At 36.6% G+C, this 21,610-nt stretch overlaps 1 long non-coding RNA gene across 2 annotated transcripts in view; it reads right to left on the bottom strand.

The window, feature by feature from the left end:
* LOC137204582 (uncharacterized) overlaps positions 1-21,610 on the bottom strand; it is a 72,660-nt gene that overhangs the window by 8,498 nt on the left and 42,552 nt on the right. For both annotated transcript variants that reach the window (XR_010933730.1, XR_010933729.1), the window contains exons 2-4: positions 19,381-19,490; positions 2,260-2,360; positions 1,626-1,990 (exon numbers count right to left, since the gene is read on the bottom strand). This is a non-coding gene — a long non-coding RNA (uncharacterized lncRNA). The remainder of the gene's footprint in view (positions 1-1,625; positions 1,991-2,259; positions 2,361-19,380; positions 19,491-21,610) is intronic.

The raw sequence follows: 21,610 nt of genomic DNA, 5'->3' as shown, positions 1-21,610 counted from the left end.
GGATTTTGCTGGTTCTATTGGGGATCTACAACCAAGGCAAACCCTCTTTGCTTCCTCCTAAATGTACTATTATTTTATCTCCAGTAATTTATGTCAGCCTTTCCTCCAATTTCATCTAGGATTTAGCTATTCCCTAATTTTGCTAAAAATGAGATTGTGTAGTTTTGTTTTCTTTCTCCTCATTCCTTTTGGATGATTTCAAGGAATAGAATAGGGAAAATGCCAACTTCCACTTCCATCTTGCGACTGGAAGCCCAGTATTATAACTTGCATTTCATCGATCACTCCATGTTACTAGGAATTTACCCAACATGCCATGAACTTTCTTATCTTTCTGTCTTTGCTCATGTATATAATTCTACATGAAATATTCTCAGCACCATTCCCCATAAATGCTTGTATCTAGCTGGTACCGATTCATCCACTAAAACTCAGCTTAGGTGCAACTCCTTTATGGCATTTCCCTGACAGCCTCCCCTTCTTTCCTTGACTAATTCCTAACATTAAGTGTGATGACTTAACTACTCTCTATGTAACCTATGCATTTTTGCAAGAGTGCATTTACCTCATTGTATTGTCTGTTGTATTTTATTAACCTCCCAAACCATCCTAAGCTTCTTGAGGAAAGTGAGTGTGTCTTAGGCATTTTTGTATCCTCAGGCTAAAAAAACGTTAGGCCTTTGATAGGCAATCAATAAAGTTAGTTGAATGAATAAATGTATTATTTACAAAAAAACCCCTGAAAATATCGGTAACTGATATGTGATCAGTAACATCACACTCCTGAACATAAATTCAACTAGAATTTAAAGTTTTTAGAAAGTTTGACAAATAATTGTTCATAACTATAAAAAGTAGCAATTCAGTCCAGGGAATATAGATTTGTGTGAATAAGATTACGAGTGGATCTATTTATTTCTTAGCGATCTCCATAGCAAGTCCATTTGCTGTTCAATGGAAATGTAATTTTTGTTGCTTCCAGTAACCCATGCTCCACCTGTGATCTGTCAGCAAGTAGTGTTATTTCTGTCTTTTGTATCCTCATCAGCAATAATTATTGCAATTGTATCTTAGCTGACAATTCTCATTCTGTAGTGTAAGAAAGAAATTCTATTATTCTTTCTGCAATAAATAAATAACTGGAAAATTCAGCTTTTTAGTAAAATTTTAAAGGTAAGTATACTTTCATACAATCTAGAATCATATATCTTAATGTTAAGTTTAAGGGTACAGTGTTTTGCTTTTAGCCCCTTGGGAAATGTATCTCTGACATTTAGCAATATAAATCTGACATATATTTTCCTCAGTTGTGCATGAGCAAAACTGCACTGAATTTGGTTGTTTACTCTATAAACCTTTTGGAAGTAAAAACAAGCACATAAAAAAGAGTATCATATGATTTTTTAAAAAAATTGTTTTTGCTTTGTTTTGAGGAAAAGGTAGTACTACATAGACTGCATACTATTCTTCATTTACTATAAAGAATAAATATAAAAGAACACATTTTATTGTTCAACCAAATAAAAGATATAATAAAACTAGTTAAATATATGTGTATTGATAGGAATAATAAAAATTATGTTGCATGATAATTAGTTATAAATAATAGGTTCTAATATGCTTACAGTTGCCATCTTTATTTATTTAATTTTTGGCTGCGTTGGGTCTTCATTGCTGTGCGTGGGCTTTCTCTAGTTGCGGCGAGCAGGGGCTACTCTTTGTTGACGTGCGTGGGCTTCTCATTGCGGTGTCTTCTCTTGTTGCAGTTGCAGAACACGGGCTATAAGCACACAGGCTTCAGTAGTTGTGGCCCACGGGCTCAGCAGTTGTAGCTTGTGGGCTCTAGAGTAGTTGTGGTGCATGGGCTTAATTGCTCCGCAGCATGTGGCATCTTCCCGGACCAGGGCTTGAACCGTGTCCCCTGAATTGGCAGGTGGATTCTTAACCTCTGTGCCACCAGAGAAGCCCCAGTTGCCATCTTTATCTTTATCTGTGTGTGAAAAATAGAAGGTAAACATGTGTTTTATGTAATGTTTGACTAAGTGTATGGTGCTTAAACAGTTTACCAATATATATAGAGAGAATATTTTTTGATATTTTACTTGTAGAAGAGTGAGTTTTAAACAAAGAAAGCAGTTAAGACTTCTGTGACAAAAAATCGATACCTCTATCACACTGCTCCAATACTTCTATGTTATTTTTAAACAATTACCTGCTCTACCGTCCCTAATCTAGCCTTGATTAGATAAACCACTCTACCTTAAGCTGTTCAACTATCATTTCCATATGGTGGTGTTTAGGGGGTCTTGGTCCATTTCTGAGAGAGATAGAGAGACAGTGGCAGATATCTCATCAAATTCCTAGGAGTGAAACAAATGGAAAACATTAGAAATGGAGTACTGCCATCAAGAATAAACAAAACCAACATGTTTATCATGAAACTCAAGCAATCACTCAAATCTTTAGTAGTGTATGCTTACAGAATTTTTGTCAAGGTACAAAATAAAATCTAAGGAAACTATCAGCACTTTGGTAAAACACTTCAATCATAAAATTGCTACTAGGTTGATATCCTGCTTCATATGTATGTATTTCCTTGCTTGATCATGAGGAAATTTAATGATGATTAAGGGTTCAGTCTCTCTTTTTTTTTTTTTTTGCGGTACGCAGGCCTCTCACTGTTGTGGCCTCTCCCACTGCAGAGCACAGGCTCCTGACGCGCAGGCTCAGCTGCCATGGCTCACGGGCCCAGCCGCTCCGCGGCATGTGGGATCCTCCTGGACCAGGGCACGAGCCCGTGTCCCCTGCATCGGCAGGCAGACTCTCAACCACTGCGCCACCAGGGAATCCAAGGGTTCAGTCTCTTGAGCAAACTGCTTAAACAGTTTTACCTTGGTTCCCTCATTTGTGAAACACAGAAAATTTGGGTATTACTTTATAGGGCTCTTACGATGATTAAAAGATATAATATGTCTAATATGTGTAGTGGCACAAAGTAAATGCTCAAGAAGGTGCTGTATTATTTTCCTATGGCTGCTGTAACAAATTACCACAAACTTAGTGGTGTAAAGGAACACAAATTTATTATCTTATAGTTTTGAAGGTCAGAAGTCCAAAATAGGTCTCACTGGGCTAAAATCAAGGTGTTGGTAGGACTGTGTTCTTTCTGGAAGCTTTGGGGAGAATCCATTGCCTTGCCTTTTCTAACTTCTGGAGGTTGTCCATTTTCCTTGGCTTACAATCCCTCATCACTTCAACTTCTACTGTGTTGTCATATTTCTCTCTCTGACTCTCTCTTTATTTTATAATGATTCTTGTGATTATGTTGGGCCCAACTGGATAATCTAGGCTAATTTTCTATTTCCAGATTATAAACTTAATCATACCTGAAAAATCCCCTTTGCCTTGTAAGGTAACATACTCACAAGTTCTGAAAATTAGGATGTGGCCTTTTTTGTAGGGGCCATTATTCAACCTACTACACGTACTGTGATTTTGGCAATAACTGCAGAGTATGTCATTGTCTGGTTAATGAGTTTTTTATTCTCCTTAATCTTTACATAATTTTTGTCTGTGGAAAATAACTTTTAAGAAAAGATTTCAATATTACTCAGAAATAAATAACACATTTGCAAAATATATACTTGAAAATTTTAATGAAGCTTCTGGCTTGTTTTTTAAGGTCTTCTCTGGAGAAGCATACCGTTATACATTTAAGTAATGTGTAGCCTTCACCATGTCCCAAACACTATACCCAGCAGTTAATCACACAATACCTAAGCAATTTACTGTACTTGCAAAATGAAAACATGCCCTTTACATAGTAGGTATGTTTAAGTAAATGTTTGCTGAATTAATTAATGAATTACAGAGCTGGTGTGATGAACTTGACTATTCCTTTTAGTTCTGTTTCCCTGCTTGAATACCCCACTATAGTATAAATTACATAAGGTCATAGATTATTTTATATGCTCTGATAGTTTTATTTTATATGTCTGATAGTACTCATCATGCATCTACATATAATATACATTCGATAAACACTTATAAATGAGTGAATTTAAGAGTGAACTTGATGGCAGGGGGAGATAAGAGAAGGTGGATTTGGATGACACTAAGTACTTACTTAGGGTCCCTTTTTGCCTTCTCTTACTCTTGCAGTGAAAATATCTCTTTAGGAGATGAAAAATTTCTTATGTCTTTCAAAATTATTTTCTTGGAAAATAATCTAAGTTACTAAAATCTGGAAATCATGTTTATTTTTTCCCAGATTGATTATTATTTTCTATGAAAAATATCGAGCAAGTACATTGATAGTCTTAAATAAATAGCTATTATTAAATCTCACAATATTAACAAATTTAGAGATAAGCAATCTGTGACATTAACCGTTGAGAAAATCTCCTAGAGTTTTCTTCCTACTTCCTATCCCATCCCCCCAAATTCCAGTAAAATAGAAGGGCTTTAATGCTGTTGGGGAGGAAGAAAGGTTTCTCTACCCTTCCAGGTTCTTGGGGCTGGTCAAAGAATTAAATTAACATGAGATAGATTAACCAGAGAAAAACCAAACAAAATTTTAATAACATACACCCTTGGGTGAGACCCAGAAAAACTGAGTGACTTGTCAAAATGACTAAAACCCTCACCTTAAGTACTATCTTCAGCTAAAGACAAAAGAAGATGTTGGGGGTGGTGGCTTGGGACTTCAAAGGGGAGGAAGGCAATTCACATGGAGATGGCAAATCAAAAGTTTGGTAAACAAATGTTTGCTGGGCCGCACAGAGACAATAGGACACAGAGTCTCTGATCTCTAAGTTTTCCCCACAATACCTAGCCTATGTTCATTGCAGACATCTCTGGTAATAGCTCTATTCTTGTAATTAACCCTCTAAATTCTTTAGGCAGTTAGGGGAAAGGTCAAAGTTTCTTCCTGAGTTTTTTGGGCCTTGATTATTTTTAGCTAGAAATAATCTGAATGCTAAAGAGATATTTGGGGATGGCAAGTTCTGCTCCCCTACAATACAAAGCAGTATTAAATTAAACTCTAGCTCACAAAGCAAATTTTCATTTTCTATTTTGTTCATCCTCAGTGATAGAAAGGGTAATGAGTGTGGTATATTATGATAAAATATCTCAACAAAACTTCACTTGTCTAATGAATGGGACATGAATGGGACCTGAAAACATTTGCCCTCTTCTGTACCTAAGTGAGTAGAACAAGTGACTACCTTGGAAACAAAATTTGAATCTATGATTTGTCTTAGAATTTAATTGAGAAAGCCAGAAATTTGAATTGCCACAAATTGTAACATTTAGAAAGCCAGGAACGTGAGATGCCACGAATTTTAACTAAGAAAATCCTTGCAGCCTTGAAGAATTTAAAAACTTTTCCTCTTAGCTTTTAGAAATATTAAGTCAATTTAAAGGTTCACAGTGTTCAAATCGTCCGCTATTTCAGCAGGTATCAGCCTTGACTTAGAAAATTGGGATTAAAGAGATGTGGAGAAGGAAGCAAATCTTTCAGAAAGTATGGTTGCTTAATTCATGAGACGCTTTCAAGTCACTGAAGAGAGAAGCAAAAAAACAAACTGAACTGAAAAAATAAAGCATGATTGTGAATGTTATGTAAGTGAATGAAAAGTAAAACACTTTACCCATAGTGTGATTACAAATAATTCCATATTATAGGTACATCTTGTTTGTCATTTGCTGTTCCCAAAACTCACAGACAATTTTTAAATTGGTATTTACTTACAAGTAAAAATAAAAATTTTCTATGCATATACTGCCTCTTCCAAAATTGCCTGCAGCCAATGTTAATTGCAAACGGGTTGATTTTTGATTCTTTAAGAGCTCTTCATTGTTTCCTCAATAATACCCTCTTCTGTAGGCACTGGTAAGGGAACGTCATAAATTCTTTTGACTTCTACAGCTTGACCTTTCTTTTTTATTTAAAGACAGAATGTAGGCTTCATAAAAAGCAGACATTATAATCCTTGAAAGATTTGTGTGGGCATTATTTATGCCAACCAAAAAATATGGTAACTTTTATATAAATAAAACCAATGTTTTGTCTGAGAAAGTAGAACAGTAAGAACAGTGAGAAATAGTAGAACTATTTCTTCTAGAAATAAAATGTTGATTCTATATATATTTATCTTTGAATTAGAATTTCAGTTTCAAATAAGAGTTTTATTCTATATAGATATTCAAATTTTATCTTGAAATTATACATTAAAACACTTGAAAGTTGGGTTAGTATATTTAAGATTAAAGAACCCTGACTTATTTTATAAGGTTGTTGGTATGTCTTGGGGTAGGGGAGAAATATATAGAGTACAAAATAGGCTGCAATTTAAAAGAGATTGTGTATATTATCTGTTTGCAGTAGTAAGGTTTAGTCCTGTCCAATGCAAAGTAATTGAATACAATAGATGCACTTTAAAATCTTACCATTCTGACATTGGTTTTAAATTATAATCAGATTTGTTTTTTCTTAATACTCTAGGCAGTGCTTGAATTATTAGAGGTAATATTTTGTCCATTAATGACTTTTTATTTTGTAACACATATTTACATTTTTTTAAAAATTTTTTTATTTTTGCGGTACGCCGGCCTCTCTCCCGTTGAGGAGCACAGGCTCCGGACGCGCAGGCTCAGCGGCCGTGGCTCACGGGCCTAGCCACTCCGCGGCATGTGGGATCTTCCTGGACCGGGGCACGAACCCGTGTCCCCTGCATCAGCAGGCGGACTCTCAACCACTGCGCCACCAGGGAAGACCCCATATTTACTTTTAAAACATGAGAACCAAATTAAGAGAGCTGACACTAATGGATGATATTCCATTTCGAAAGTAAAAATCTGGGCTTCCCTGGTGGCACAGTGGTTAGGAATCTGCCTGCCAATGTAGGGGACACAGGTTCGAACCCTGGGCCTGGAAGATCCCACATACTGCGGAGCAACTGAGCCCGTGCACCACAACTACTCTAGAGCCCATGAGCTGCAACTACTGAGCCTGCAGGCCACAAGTACTGAAGCCTGCACACCTAGAGCCTGTGCTCTGCAACAAGAGAAGCCACCACAATGAGAAGCCCGTGCACCACACCACTTGCCGCAACTAGAGAAAGCCCGCACGCAGCAACAAAGACCCAACTCAGCCAAAAATAAATTAATTAATTAATTTTTTAAAAAAGTAAAAGCCAACAAGAATATTTTAGTTGATTATTTTACAAGTTAGTTCCTCGGTTTTGTATTTGATTTAGAAACACAGACATTTATTCCAGGGTAGTAAAAGTAATCATATAGCTGCTTTTCCTCTATATGACTTTTAACATTGTCATCAATCATAATAATAACAATAATAATCATATATTAATCTAAAACCTGTATTGTATGCAAACCATTATTATAAATATTTATATGTGTTAATTCATTTAATCCTCATTGCAACTCCATCAGGAAAAATATTATTAATATTTCTATTTTACAGATGAGGAATCTGAAGCCTGGAGAAATCAAATGACTTGTCCAAGGCTACTCAGTCAGTAAGTGGGAGAACTTCAGGTAGCCAATTACAGGAAGAGGGATTTTATTTGTTTCTGTTGAAAGAAGGAGTCCTGAAATAAAAAAGGAGCCAAAATAAAGAGATCTTTTTCAAACAGGTTTGGTACTTTCCCTATTAGAGATTCACATCACACATTACTTTTTAGAGGCTTTGAGAAATGATGTGATAAAGCTATTAAGCCAGTGTTTCTCATATTTATATGACCTCAGGACTTTCTATCTTCTGAAACAAAAAAAGACAACCTACATCACATCCCATGGATTATGTATAGGGAAACACTGTTAAAATATACTCTTTTAGAATGTGGTAACTAGGTGTTCTATATTTCCACTGGGAATAAAATTAGACAAAATGGGAAAACTGGATTAACCTATTACATGAGATATAAATAAGAGATCTAAGTAAGAATTTACACACTAAAATTATTTCCCAAAGGAAAATTAGAATCTTGTTTTAAAAATAGAACAGATAGTCATCAATAAAGTATTTATTTGAAGGGTTTGGGTTAAAATATCAGAACAAACTAACATGTCAAAGCATTATTCTCTAGGTAAAAGGCAGATGTATCAGCAATAAAAACAACATGAAATGCTCTGGAATAATTTGGAGTCTGGATAAAATCAATAGTATGTGACTGGAATAAAAAAATTAGGATCCAAGGGAAGCACACACAGCAAACAAGAAACAAGCAACAAAGGAGTGGTTAATGCGTTTCCAAGTCAAAGCTAGAAAAGAGCAGAGATGGTTAAAGACGGCTAGTTTCACGGCAGAAACGTCAAAAGCAGTGTTACTTCGGTGACTGAAGTCATCTTCAGCAGAAGATGAAGTTCAGGTTTATGACCTGAAGGGTGGTGATAGAAATCCTTAGCAGATTGAAGAGTGCCTGAGGATTGAAACACTCAACTGCATCTGCTGATGTCTTCTTTGTCATGAATTAACAATGAGTGTGCTTGAATCAATTGAGAATAAGGGAGACATGATGCCCCCTTTCTGCTTCGTGGTCTTCTAGTTAGAGGGATTAGTGTTAATAAGTTTTTAATTTTTTGGAAGAATGTTTGATCACAGATAAAATCTACACTATGACTATTTTTCTTGTATATTTTACTTTTTAAAAGTGCAACATTTTAAAACTTTCTTAGTTGAAATAATTTCAAATTTACAGGAAAGATATAAAAATAATATAAAGAAAATTAATTGCTCCAATACTATCTATAGGGCACATTCAAATTTTGCCAATTATCCTAATGTTATCTTTTATAATAGATAGATAGATAGATAGATACATAGATAGATAGATAGATAAAAGAATCTGGTCCAGGATCCAATGAAGGATTACATGTTGCTTTTAGCTGTCATGTCTCTTTATTACCCTCCATTCTGGAACTCATCCTCATTCTTTCTTTTTCTTTCATGACCCTTTTATTTTTTGAAGAATGCAGTCTAGTTAATCTGTAGAATGCCCTTCATGTCTGGATTTTGATTCAATTTTTCCTACTACTAGTGATAATAACTTTTATCACTTGTTTAAAGTTGTATCTGCGAAGTTTCTCCTTTGTAAACTTTCTGTTTTTCTCTTTGTAATTAATAAGTATTTTGAAAGGAGTTATTTTGAGATTATGTAAATATCTTGTTCTCAATAATTATTTACCCATTCATTTCAGCATTTATTGGAAGTTCTTACCTCAATATATATTTACTATCATGGTTGCCAAATTGTGATTTTCTAATTTCATCATTCTTTCTACATTCTAGTTGCATCCTTCTGGAAGTCATAGCTTTCTTGCCCCTCTCTTATTTATGTATTCATATGATATATGTATATGTGTATACACATACATGCTTATAGAGTTCTATTGATTTAAGGGGTTGATGATCATTGATATAATTATTTATTTTGATGCTCAATTTGCTACTTATTTGGCAAATGGGATGTTCCTCCCTCGAGGCTGGACCTTATTTTTGACATCTCCCCATCACTTTCGTTTTAGCCCTTCTGTACTTTCTGGCACAAGATCTTCCAGGTTCATATTGTTCTTTCATTTCACCAAGTAGCTCTCATTCTATATAGTGGAGAATTCTATTTAGAAGCTAAGATCTGAGCAGTAGGTTTGCTCACTGCCCCTGGGATGCAATTGCTTCTAGGCTTTCCCACCAGGCAGAGAAAATATGTCTATCTATCTATCTATCTTTCCATCCATCTATATTCACACATAAACATTTATATCTATTTCTACATCTACCTCTATATATTAAGTAGCATGCATTCATAGTGACAACTCCAACTACAATTCAATACCACAGGGCTGATTCTGACCTTTGGCTTTTCCATATTTGTAACTCCTTTTTCTAATAGTGAGAAATCTGGTTCCCATTATTCTCAATTTACTTACTTGTTCATTCTTCCTGTATGTAATCAAACTACTGACCCAGCTATGCCCTGCCCACTTCAACAGCCCCAATAATCTCCTTGGCTCTACCAGTGTCACTGGCCTTGGCTGCTTCAAGGGAAAAGAAGTGAAAGGAATCAACAAATATTTTTTAACTAATGGAAGGGGGAAGAGGAAAAAACTTTTTTTAAACAAGGGAATTTTTAAAAATCAACTCTGTCCTCTTAAAATATTACTCATCATTGAATGAGTTAGGTTTTCTTAGACTGGTCACTTGTCAGAGGTTCCTTTGGTCACTTGTCAGAGGTTCCTTTGGGGGAAGAAGACAAGGTAGAGTTTTAAGCTAGCAAGTTTTCATAGTGCAAGGGCTTTCTCTTCTTCTGTCACAGAGTCATGCTGCTTCCTGCAAATATAACTTTTCTTTATGATTCTTTTTATAGCCCCACCTCTTCTTAGGAGGAAAGATATGCCAACTCAATCTAGCTAGTCCTTGCACCAAAGATCATAAACTAGGAATATTACTTATTGATTTCAGGATGACCCCCATTTTCAGGAAGTATAGTTTTGCTGGTGCTTTTTGAGATCTATTTTCCCTGGGCCCCTGCTCTTGAGACTTCTCTCCAGGGATCCTTGTTTCCCCTGTCTCCTTCGTGATCTCAATGAATGTCATCTGCTTTTGGCAGTTTACATATAAAATGGAGTATGGAAGTTAAATACGTTTCCAAGTTCTCCAAAAAAGTTTGGGAACTTATAAAAGCTTCTTCCTGTAGCCTGTGAATAATTCCCACAAGGAGGGGGAAACACTTTATGCAGTGATGTTCATAGTTGTCACATGTTGGGTTCCCCAAGAAGACTCTGACATGAGGTTTAACATAAGGATGTTTATTAGGTTGTGCCTTGGGATCAATAGCTGCAGTAAGAAGGAGAAGGAAACAAGAATGGGCAGAGACTCAATGCAGCCTCAGCTGACTCCATGGGGCAGCTCTTGACTTGCTCGAGTGGGGCTAAGGTGACCAGACATTTATATCCCAGCATCAATCAGTTGTCAGTATAGGGCTCTAGAAGGGGCATGGTGACAGGCAAGCCAAGGCTTCCTGCAGGGCCTGACAGCTGAAGGCTAACTGAAGACAGCACTTCCCACAGCTGAGGCAAGTCTTTTCTTGAAAATAGATCTCCTCACAGTGTCCTGGTGCATGTATTCTGAATAGGCACTCTTCTGGACACTAGTCTTCATCTGATTTCAAAGCTGTTCATGACAGCTTTGACAATGTAAAGCTTGTCATTTACATGACAATGTAAAGAATCACTGTCTTACTGGGAATATTTATTATGTCTATACCTTGACTGTTTTTATCTAGAAAACTTTGAGCTGAAGTTAATTTCTGAAACTACTTGCTAAAGATAAGTACTCTGTTTTTACAGTTGGCAAATTTCCTTTAGTTGTATGTGAGGATTATGAGTACTGAAAACCACCTATAACTTTATTACATTACTAAAAGTGAATATCCACCAAGTGTGGTTTGGTTACACAGGTATTTCTGAAACATTTGGAGGTTTTATTCAGAGGCTTTAAGCCATTTGTCCCAGTTCCTGAGAAAGTATTGCTTAGAACCAAGAGGGGGCAGCAGAGGGCTACCAGAGCAGTGCCCTAGAGGTAGAGGACACAGTGAGGATTCTGGCTTGGTCTTGGAGATACAGATAAATAGATTCATCTACTTACGCTAAATACAGAAGGTGATGTTTGTATACTGGGTGAATCACCAGTTTTTCACTGGTAGTACTTATGGGATTAAAAACTCTGAAAAGAGGAAAAGAAAGTAGAATCCAAGTTTTAGGGAAGCCATGAGCTTCTTTTGGATCTATGACCTAGGGTGATTTCTGGACTCTAAATCTGCATTACCATTGAGTACCTAGGAAACAATATGGGACCAAAGACAGGCTCAGTAATTTTTCCAGAATTATATTTTGTTTCCACTAATTCCTGGACCAGAATAAGGAATATCAGAGATATTATTCCAAACAAAAATTTCCCCCAAAGACCAGCTTTTTCTTTTATAAATCAAACTACCTTTTTATTCAGTTTCCACTTTATTATTTTCATTGCTCTAACATTTTATGTTTTATTTTCGTTAAAGTGCTTGTTCTTTTAAATTATTTTTCCCTATTAAATAATTAAGTATAAGAGGTTATGCATTTGCCTCCATATAACTTTGCCATGTCTTCTACATTTTAATAGAACGAGTTCTTATTTTTAAAAATGTTCTCAATATTCTTTACCGGTAGCTTTGGTTTTCTTTTAACTGAACAATTATTTAGGACATGTTTTTTCCATTCTCCACAATGATGAGCCTTTTTGTTTAAACTGTTGTCATTAAATTACAGCTCTGTTATTGATACATTGTAGTCAGAGAATATGGCTTTTACCATTTCTACCCAGGTTTAGTTGAGGTTTTGTGTCCTAGTAGTTGATTAGTTTTTGTTTCATGCATTCTTGAAAAGGATAATTTCCTATGATATCTGTCTATCTAAACTCAACGTCATTTATGAGGTTATCCAAACTTTCTGCATTAAAAAAAAAAATCCTTTTGAGCTGTCAAAGTATGAGAAGTATTAAAATCCTCTATGGAAAGTTATGGGGGTGGTTCTCAATTCTTTCTGTTTCTAATAGATTTTATTATATATACACATGTATCTAATAAATGATGCTCTGTGTTTCAACACATAAATGTTCATTGTTCTATAACTTTGATATTGCTAGTTCCTCATAAATAGAACCTTCTGCCTGAGGTTCTACTTTGTCTTTTTCCATGAGATTGAGAGCTCCAAGGAGTTTTCTAAAATGTTTTTCTGCTTGATTAGTATACAAAATTCATAGGCTTGTCCTTTTTCTGAGCTTCAGGTTTATATTTTCTTTCCCTTGTCCTTCAGAATCTTTTCCTAGGTCTTAAATTTCCTTGATCATCTTTACATAAGGGGTGGTCTAGCTAGTCCAATATTTGCAGATTTGACTTTGACCTTCCTCTCTGTAGATTTAGGTATATATAATTCTCTTCGTGGGTCCATGGCCAAATTGAAGGTTGTTCCCACTAATCCTGTTGCAGTCATTTGTGTACTGTGGCACTGCTGGGAAGAAATGAGATCTTTCTCATCTTCACCACTTACCTTATTGCTTGCTTTAAGTTTTTAACTATTTTCTTAAATTGTCCTTAAGAGTCATGAGGTATTTCTATTTTTAGTTTTTTGTAAGGAACCCCCATACTGTTCTCCATAGTGGCTGTATCAATTTACATTCCCACCAACAGTGCAAGAGGGTTCTCTTTTCTCCACACACTCTCCAGCATTTGTTGTTTGTAGATTTTCTGATGATGCTCATTCCAACTGGTGTGAGGTGATACCTCATTGTAGTTTTGATTTGCATTTCTCTACTAATTAGTGATGTTGAGCAGCTTTTCATGTGCTTCTTGGCCATCTGTATGTCTTCTTTGGAGAAATGTCTATTTAGGTCTTCTGTCCATTTTTTGATTGGGTTGTTTGTTTTTTTTTAAATAGAATTACCATATGACCCAGCAATCCCACTACTGGGCATATACCCAGAGGAAACCATAATTCAAAAAGACACATGCACCCCAATGTTCATTGCAGCACTATTTACAATAGCCAGGTCATGGAAGCAATCTAAATTTGTCCATCAACAGACGAATGGATAAAGAAGATGTATGTACATATATACAATGGAATATTACTCAGCCATAAAAAGGAACAAAATTGGGTAATTTGTAGAGACGTGGATGGATCTAGAGACTGTCATACAGACTGAAGTAAGTCAGAAAGAGAAAAACAAATATCATATATTAACGCATATATGTGGAACCTAGAAAAATGGTACAGATGAACTGGTTTGCAGGGCAGAAATAGAGACACAGATGTAGAGAACAAATGTATGGACACCAAGGGAGGAAAGTGGTGAGGGGGGAGGAGGTGGTGGGATGAATTGGGAGATTGGGATTGACATGTATACACTAATATGCATGAAATAGGTAACTAATAAGAACCTGCTGTATAAAAGATAAATAAAATTCAAAAAAAAGTCATGAGGTATATGCTTATGTTAATAGAGATGAAATTTAAAAAAATCTATTAGTAATTCAAAATCAATTACTAAATCCAATTTCATAGAGGCCTTGAGTTTTCTTTTCTTTCTTTCTTTTTTTTTTTCTTTTGGCTGCACAACACAGCTTGTAGGATCTTAGTTCTCCGACCAGGGATTGAACCCAGGCCACGGCAGTGAGAGTGCCGAGTCCTAACCACTAGACCGCCAGGAAATTCCCCCCTTGAGTTTTCTTGTTTGAGAATTTGGTTTAATAATTCACACTAAATCCAAACACCAAAAATTCAGAAACCTTAAATGTAATGCTATAGGATTAAGAAAACATTCATGTATCTTAGGAATATTGATTAAGAAAAGCCTGCTTGCTATTTAGAATTTTGCTACCTTTGTGACCTTAATCAAGCCATAGAACTTCTCTGGACTTCTATTTACCCCATTCCAAAAATAGGGAACAGGCTAGTGGTACCATATGGTACCTCCTTCCAGTAGGTATTTGGAAATATCTAGGTTTGTTTGTCACAGTAACTGAAGAGTGCTACAGGGCAGGGGCCAGAATGTTAGTTATCCTTTAATTCATGGGACGCTGTTGTACTATAGAGAATTGTTCTGACTGAAATGTCAATGACACATCCCTTGCGAAACATCAGCAGATGATCACTAAGCTTCTTTGATGTCTTTCGGTTCCTGTGGTCCCTGAACATGTGTTGAAAAGTAATGATCAAAATAAAAATTGCCTCTAGAAGAAATCTCATTTCTTTTTTCATATCAGAAAAATACTTAATATAGAAGATAATAATGTTAATATTTTAAGTTGTTTTTCAATGTCCTAAGCTTCTTGTATGACTGATTGATAATTGCTGGCAACATTTATTGAAAATACCTACATGAAAAGCTCATTATCCACACATTAAGTTTAAAAAAAAAAACTTAAGAAAATTTTAGAATAGATTTACCATAAAGATAGTACAGGAAGTTCACATATAACCTGCACCCAGTTTCCAAAGTTTTTTGAATACTTTCAGTGAGAGTACTGGTGGTGATAGTGGGTAAATGGGATGGAAGAATACAACTAAGAGAATAGGACTTAGCCTTGCACCACAGAAATAAGACTACACATAACCAATCCTTTCAACTATGCTTCTACAGATAAATCAGTTTTATGATGCGTTTATTGAGACAGAGGCCAGATTGGCCCATGGTAGGGAAAGCTCTTTCCTTAATAACCTTTTCAGTATTGAAGTCATTGGCTCCTCAACGAGATTAGGAATAATGGAAGAAAATTCTCAGCAGGCTTTGAGTTCCTAGGTAGCAGAGGCTATGTCATGTTCATTTTTTATATTCAGTATCTAGCACATACTAGGTGCTCAATAAATATTAATAAAACTAAATTGTAATGCTGAGGAAGAGAACAGAAGATTGTCCCACTATTTCAACCTTTTTCTATAGATAAATTTTCATTTGCAGTACATTTATACAGTTAGTACAGGAAATAATTTTCTTTGAGTCTTTTCACACATTGCTAGTTATAAACCTTTACACTGTGTAGCTGAGAGTTCACACAAAACATGCTGCCTGAGATTGTCTCTAGAATTGTTCCGATTGCTACAGAGAATAGAGAACTTACCTCTTTTTGCATGCATGGAATCCTAGTTTATTTCTATAAAATAAGTAGATATTGCATTCTCTTAGATGCAGGGAAATTCATTTTGCTATATGTGCCCAATGCATTTTCTTGGTATGCTAAATATGGTAATTTCCAGGTTTTTTGGAGATGAACTCTGCAGCTCATGAATTATGTAGATCCTGGTTTCTTTTCTCTCAAAGGTCACTCTTCAGTAATTTTTCATAACTAACTACATATCTACCTTGAAAGAGTCAGACAAGGGTAGTGAGTCTCTGAAATTTTCATGTAGCAATCCTTATAAAGATTTAAAAGTCACAGAGGAAGTAAAAATTATGCCTCACGAGAGGCTTATATATTACTTTTAAATTTATTCAAACGTTATCACTATTATGGATAGTTGGTATTTGATGTTAATAATTTATACAAATGTTTCTATTTCTTTTTTGGGCCTCTCACTGTTGTGGCCTCTCCCGTTGTGGAGCACAGGCTCCGGATGCACAGGCTCAGCGGCCATGGCTCACGGGCCCAGCCGCTCCGTGGCATGTGGGATCTTCCCGGACCAGGGCACGAACCCATGTCCCCTGCATCGGCAGGCGGACTCTCAACCACTGCGCAACCAGGGAAGCCCCAAATGTTTCTATTTCTTAAAACCCAATTCCAAGTGGCTTGAGGAAATAAAGAAATTTACTTTGTATTTCAGGGTGACTGAATCCAGGGACTTAAATAAGCTCTTCAGGATTTTCTTTTTCCTTCACTTGTCTCTTTTCTTTTATTCTTGTAGCTTAATTCTATTCTACTACCACAAGCTTCCTTCATGAAGGATACATATCATTCCATTTAGTACCCCAAAAGAGAGGACTTGTTTATTTAGGGGTATTACAGGGCAGACTGAATACCTAGCTTTAGTTCTGCCCATTCCTCTGCTACTTCCTGTGGCCAGTGCAGTGGACAATCATGGTTGTCAGGCCTTGGTCACATAACCATCTCTTGGTTCATGAAGCTGTTCCAGGCTAGGGTCAAGGAAGGACAATCACCCAAAGCAAGTGAGGACTCCAATACCAAACAAATTTAGGAGAGACAAAAGATTATGGGAAGATCAAAAAACAAAACGAAACAAAACTCAAAGAGATTTCTATTATATTTAGCCAAACATATGCAACTACATTATATCAATAGTTTCTGGTAATGATAATGAGTTGATTCCAATGTCTTTAATGGCAGTTCCCAAAATATTTTCTAGAAGTTAAAACAGACAACTATCCACATTCTTTGGAAAGATGCTAACAAAGGTATATTCATAAATGGTTTTTTCAATTCCCGATTCAGTGGGCTGGGCATACATTTATTACATTTGGTGGTAGACTGCAGTAATGAGTAATGAGTCTTCTTTCTGAGGTCAATGGTTGTCAAGTCTTTTGATCTTCATGATTATGGTTTTAATAACCTTTAATAATCTGGGTTCTTCCTTATTTTAGAATCTTTACCATCAATTAAATGCATTTTCCTTTTGATAAAATAATTCATTTTAGTATAAAGTTCACGTTGTTTTAGGGAGTATGGGCCTTGACAACCTGGAATAAATATGAACTTAATGAAGCACTGCTTTTTTTACTATATAGTTCAAGTAGCATCCATGCCATTAAGGTATCAGTGTCCAGCCGCTGAGTGCAGGTGCTCAAATAGCATCATCCTTCATTTAAGATTCCTTGAAAGCTGATGCCAGTCTCTCTTAATGCACTTTTTTGTCTAATTTTAGCATGTTTGTTAGAGACACCTGGGTGCTCAGAGACAGTTACTTCCCATAGCTTGAAAAATGATTTAGCACATTTTCACAGGCTGTGCTATATTTTCTGGCTTGAAATTATCATTAAAATATTTTTTGACCAGTTATATAACATCTTTCATATTTCTCTCGTATTTTGGTATAGCCATAATTGTATATTTTATTCACTGAAGGACAAACATTTTACAGCACATTAGTGAATAAAATGTCTTGGTTTAAAAATATATAAAGATTTGCATTGCAGACACTTTTCAGGACATATCCTAACCTCTTTAAAATTGTGGTGGTATCTTAACACACCAGCATCTCAAGATTATATTTTTAGTTCAAGTAATATAAAACACATTTTTTGTGTGCATTTTTGAGATATAAGGAAGCATTAATGCTTTAAAATAACCAGACTAGGGTCTTCTAGAAATATTCCTTTTTTGGGGATCTGTGACTTCCCTGTCCTCTTATGTTTCTCCTACCACTTTTCTTAGTGGAGTTCTCTTTTTCTGCTCATTCTTTAAATGTTCTCAGGTTTCTTTCTTTGTCCTCTTCTCACTCTGTATCATAGATCATATATCAAATTGGTGACCCCATAGACCAAATCTGCCTACAGATAGTGAATAACAATAATAATGTTGATAGTGATAATGAAAATAATAATTTGGCCCTTGCAATATTTTGAAATAATTATATTCAGTATTTTTAAATTGGGGACTACCCATTAAATATGTTTTCAGCTTTTCCTGAAAACACTGGACCATTTGGACAACCTAAGCTAGTGTTTCTACCTGGCAATAGTTAGCTAGAGCTGCCCATTTGGATAGGATATGTACTGTAATCTATTCCACTTACTACTCTCTTTGCTATCCTTCACACATTGACCTTAAGCCTCAGTTATTGCTTACCTCAGTTATTGATTTTCTTATAATAGAGAAGTATTTCTTGATATCCATGTTTCTATAAAAAATTGAAAAGTGAAAGACCAAGAGAGCTTTGTGTTTTAAGGAAAATTGGAAGAATGCAAATATTAATGTGCAAATGGCAAGTTTATCCTCTTGTCCCTGAAAGATTTCATTTACTTCCATAAGATTTCAGCTACCATTTTCAATTAATGTTTCTAAATATATCTCTCCCATTCAGTTATTTTCCCTCACCTTCTGACCCATATATCCAACTGCTTGCTCAGCATCTGTGCTTGGGTGTCTCATAGACATTTCAAGCATCACATGTCTGATGTGAACACATCAACTTATTCATCAGACTTGTTCTTCCACCTGTGATCTCCCTTGTGGCAGCTTGTATTATTGTTTCTAATTATTCATTCTCTTCCTCCCTGTAACAGGATTGTATATCTCAGCCACTGCCCTGTGCTGACAGTGTTTTCCTTGGGAGGAGCATACCTTCCCACACCACAGACACCGAGCTCTGCCATGGGCATATTTTGGCCAAGGAAATGTGAGCAGAAGTCACAGTACACTCACCAGAGCAGAAACTTTTATCTAAACCAGAGCTGGTTTCACCAGCTCTCTTACTCTTCTTACTCTCTACATTGAGAAGATCAAACCACAGATGAGTGTTCTCCTTCTACCTGGGTCCTGGAGTGCAAGTACGGAACAACTGAATAAAAGACTTTTTAAAATGTATAACTGTAGGGAAGACCTTAAAGTCCAGAAACAATAAGAAATTATGAGTCTCTCTCCCGGTCAGTGCTGAAGTCAGCATTTGCACTGAGGGCATCTGTTGATCCCTGGCAATTTAAAGTTTTATTTTAATGGGTAGATTGTCAGGGTCAGGAACACTTGGGCTCATATGCAACATGAGAGATTGGAGCAAGACACAGAGGCAAATCCAGGAATTCCAAAGGGAACACGTTAAGGGGGTGAACTATCTTAGCCAGGAGATGGTGATTATTAAGAGGCTTACCTTTCTTGGCCTTTGTGCTGGATAAAAGGGAAAAAAGAAAATTCTTTCCTTGAGAATTCTCAACAAGCCTTCTCTCTGGTTTGGGGCCAGAATTCCTATGCCCCATATGCCTGGGAAAAACAGAAGCCACAAATTTATGTGAAAATGGTCCTGGACTGGTAGTATACAAAAGTTCTTGGCATTTCAGCAGACTCAAATATCCTATAGTAGAAAGTGTAAATCTCAAAGAGCACAAACATAACTGCTTGGGGCTGGGGAGCAAACCTGTGCCTGTCTTTCTGGAGGATATAGTATAAATATAGAGCTTTTTTCTTTTTCCAGTCATTTGTTCTTCACATCATCCAGGCAATTCTATTCATCCTCACCTTCAGGCTTCAGATCGGCCTCTCTGGGGACTGCTTTTGATTTAACATGACCCCACAGGAGATCTCAGGATGAATCAGAGTTGGCTTTCAGTTCCCTCTCCCTCTTGCACATCCATCTTTCATAATTCTGATCACTGATGCTCAATCACTCGGCCAAGTTCTTGCCTTCAACTTCCAACTCTCTTTGTGCCTTCTGCTAAGATCAACTCTTCGATGATGAATAAGTTCTTTTTCCTTTTTAATATTTAATAGGTAACTGTTCCTGTAAGCTTTGCCTGAATTCCCAATTCTGATTACTCTGCTGCAGACCTCAGGCTTGGCCTCCTTCACGTTGGTACGCTGCATCCAGTTTTCCTGTGTCCCGGACCCCTCTATTAGTGGGGAGGCCAGAGGCTAGTCCAGCTGCTGTGTGTCCTATTTTGCAGCTATACCACTGTTCATTCAGACTTAGCTTGTAGCAAGAGCCAGGCTGATGGAAACTGAGGGGATATGGAAAATTTAGAATCAAATAGGACAGGACAAGATCAGAAAGCAGAAGAGGTTCCACCAAATGAGGCAATACTGAAACAAGTATTGAGAATGGGAGTAGCCAAGGAATGAAGTTAGGGAGAAGAGACAGGGAACAGTGGAAAGGTGAGCGATCCCCGTTGAATATTGGAGCAGGGGAGATTCTTTCCTGGAGATTCTTTAAGTTCCTTCAGGGACATTTGGAAGATATCCCGTTTAGAGCTGGGGTGAGCAGACAGCTGATTCTAATTTCCATTCTAGCTTACTCTGTGCTGATAACCTTACTCCCACCCATGGGCCAGGAAGATAGAGGTACCCTGGTCACGTACGGATCATCTGAATGTTTATTTAGTGGATTCTGTCTTAGAATCTCAGAAGTTTTAGAGATAGAAAGGTTTTTAGGAATATTCTAATAACTCAAGGATTTTGCTTTTTGTTTTCAGGGGTGACTTTTTATTGATACATACAATAATGGTTATCCTTTTAAAAAATTATTATTTATTTATTTACTTTTGGCTGCGTTGGGTCTTAGTTGCTGCGTGTGGACTTTCTCTAGTTGTGGTGAGCGGGGGCTACTCTTCGCAGCGGTGCACGGGCTTGTCATTGCAGTGGCTTCTCTTGTTGCAGAGCACGAACCCTAGAGCTCACGGTCTTCATTAGTTGTGGCGCACAGGCTTAGTTGCTCTGCGGCATGTGGGATCTTCCCGGACCAGAGATCGAATCCATGTCCCTTGCATTGGCAGGCAGATTCTTAACCACTGGGTCCCCAGGGAATAACCAGTCGTTATTGATACAAGTGTACAACTCTTGGATTTTTATCAAGTGTACCCATCCTAACAACCACCTAAATCAAGTTATAGATTTCCAGTACCCATGAAACTTCCCTCATGCTCAGTACCAGACATTATTCAACTCCCAAAGTAACCATTATTTTGACTTCCATTAAAAATTTTTAAAATGTTTTTCTTTCTAGCACCTCTAGGAAATGTCTAAATAGTAGACAAGTATTCACTAAGCACCTATCATACACTAAAAAATGTGAAAATTGTCTCCCAGATAATCAGTGTCTGATCTTTTCTCTTGCACAAAAAGATGGTCTAGGGCTTTAGCCTGGAAGGGAGTTTTGAGATCTGGGCCTGGATGTTAGAATGGAGCCTGCCAGAAAAGGCAGTGTCCATGACAGAACTTGGGTGGGGATTTCCATCCCTCTCCCAATAAAAAATTAAAAAATTATCTGAATACATCAGTAGCTTCAAAAGGATCAAGCAGAGAGCTGAATATATAACACTGAGAGCTGAATATATAATATATCACAGAGCAGAGGCTGGCATCCAGGACAGCAGGGGGTTATTGGGGTT

This window comes from Pseudorca crassidens, chromosome 13 (genome assembly GCF_039906515.1).
Source record: "Pseudorca crassidens isolate mPseCra1 chromosome 13, mPseCra1.hap1, whole genome shotgun sequence".
NCBI lineage: Eukaryota > Metazoa > Chordata > Mammalia > Artiodactyla > Delphinidae > Pseudorca > Pseudorca crassidens.
The sequence above is the reverse complement of the archived record's forward strand: the minus strand, read 5'-3'. Positions and strand labels throughout refer to the sequence as shown.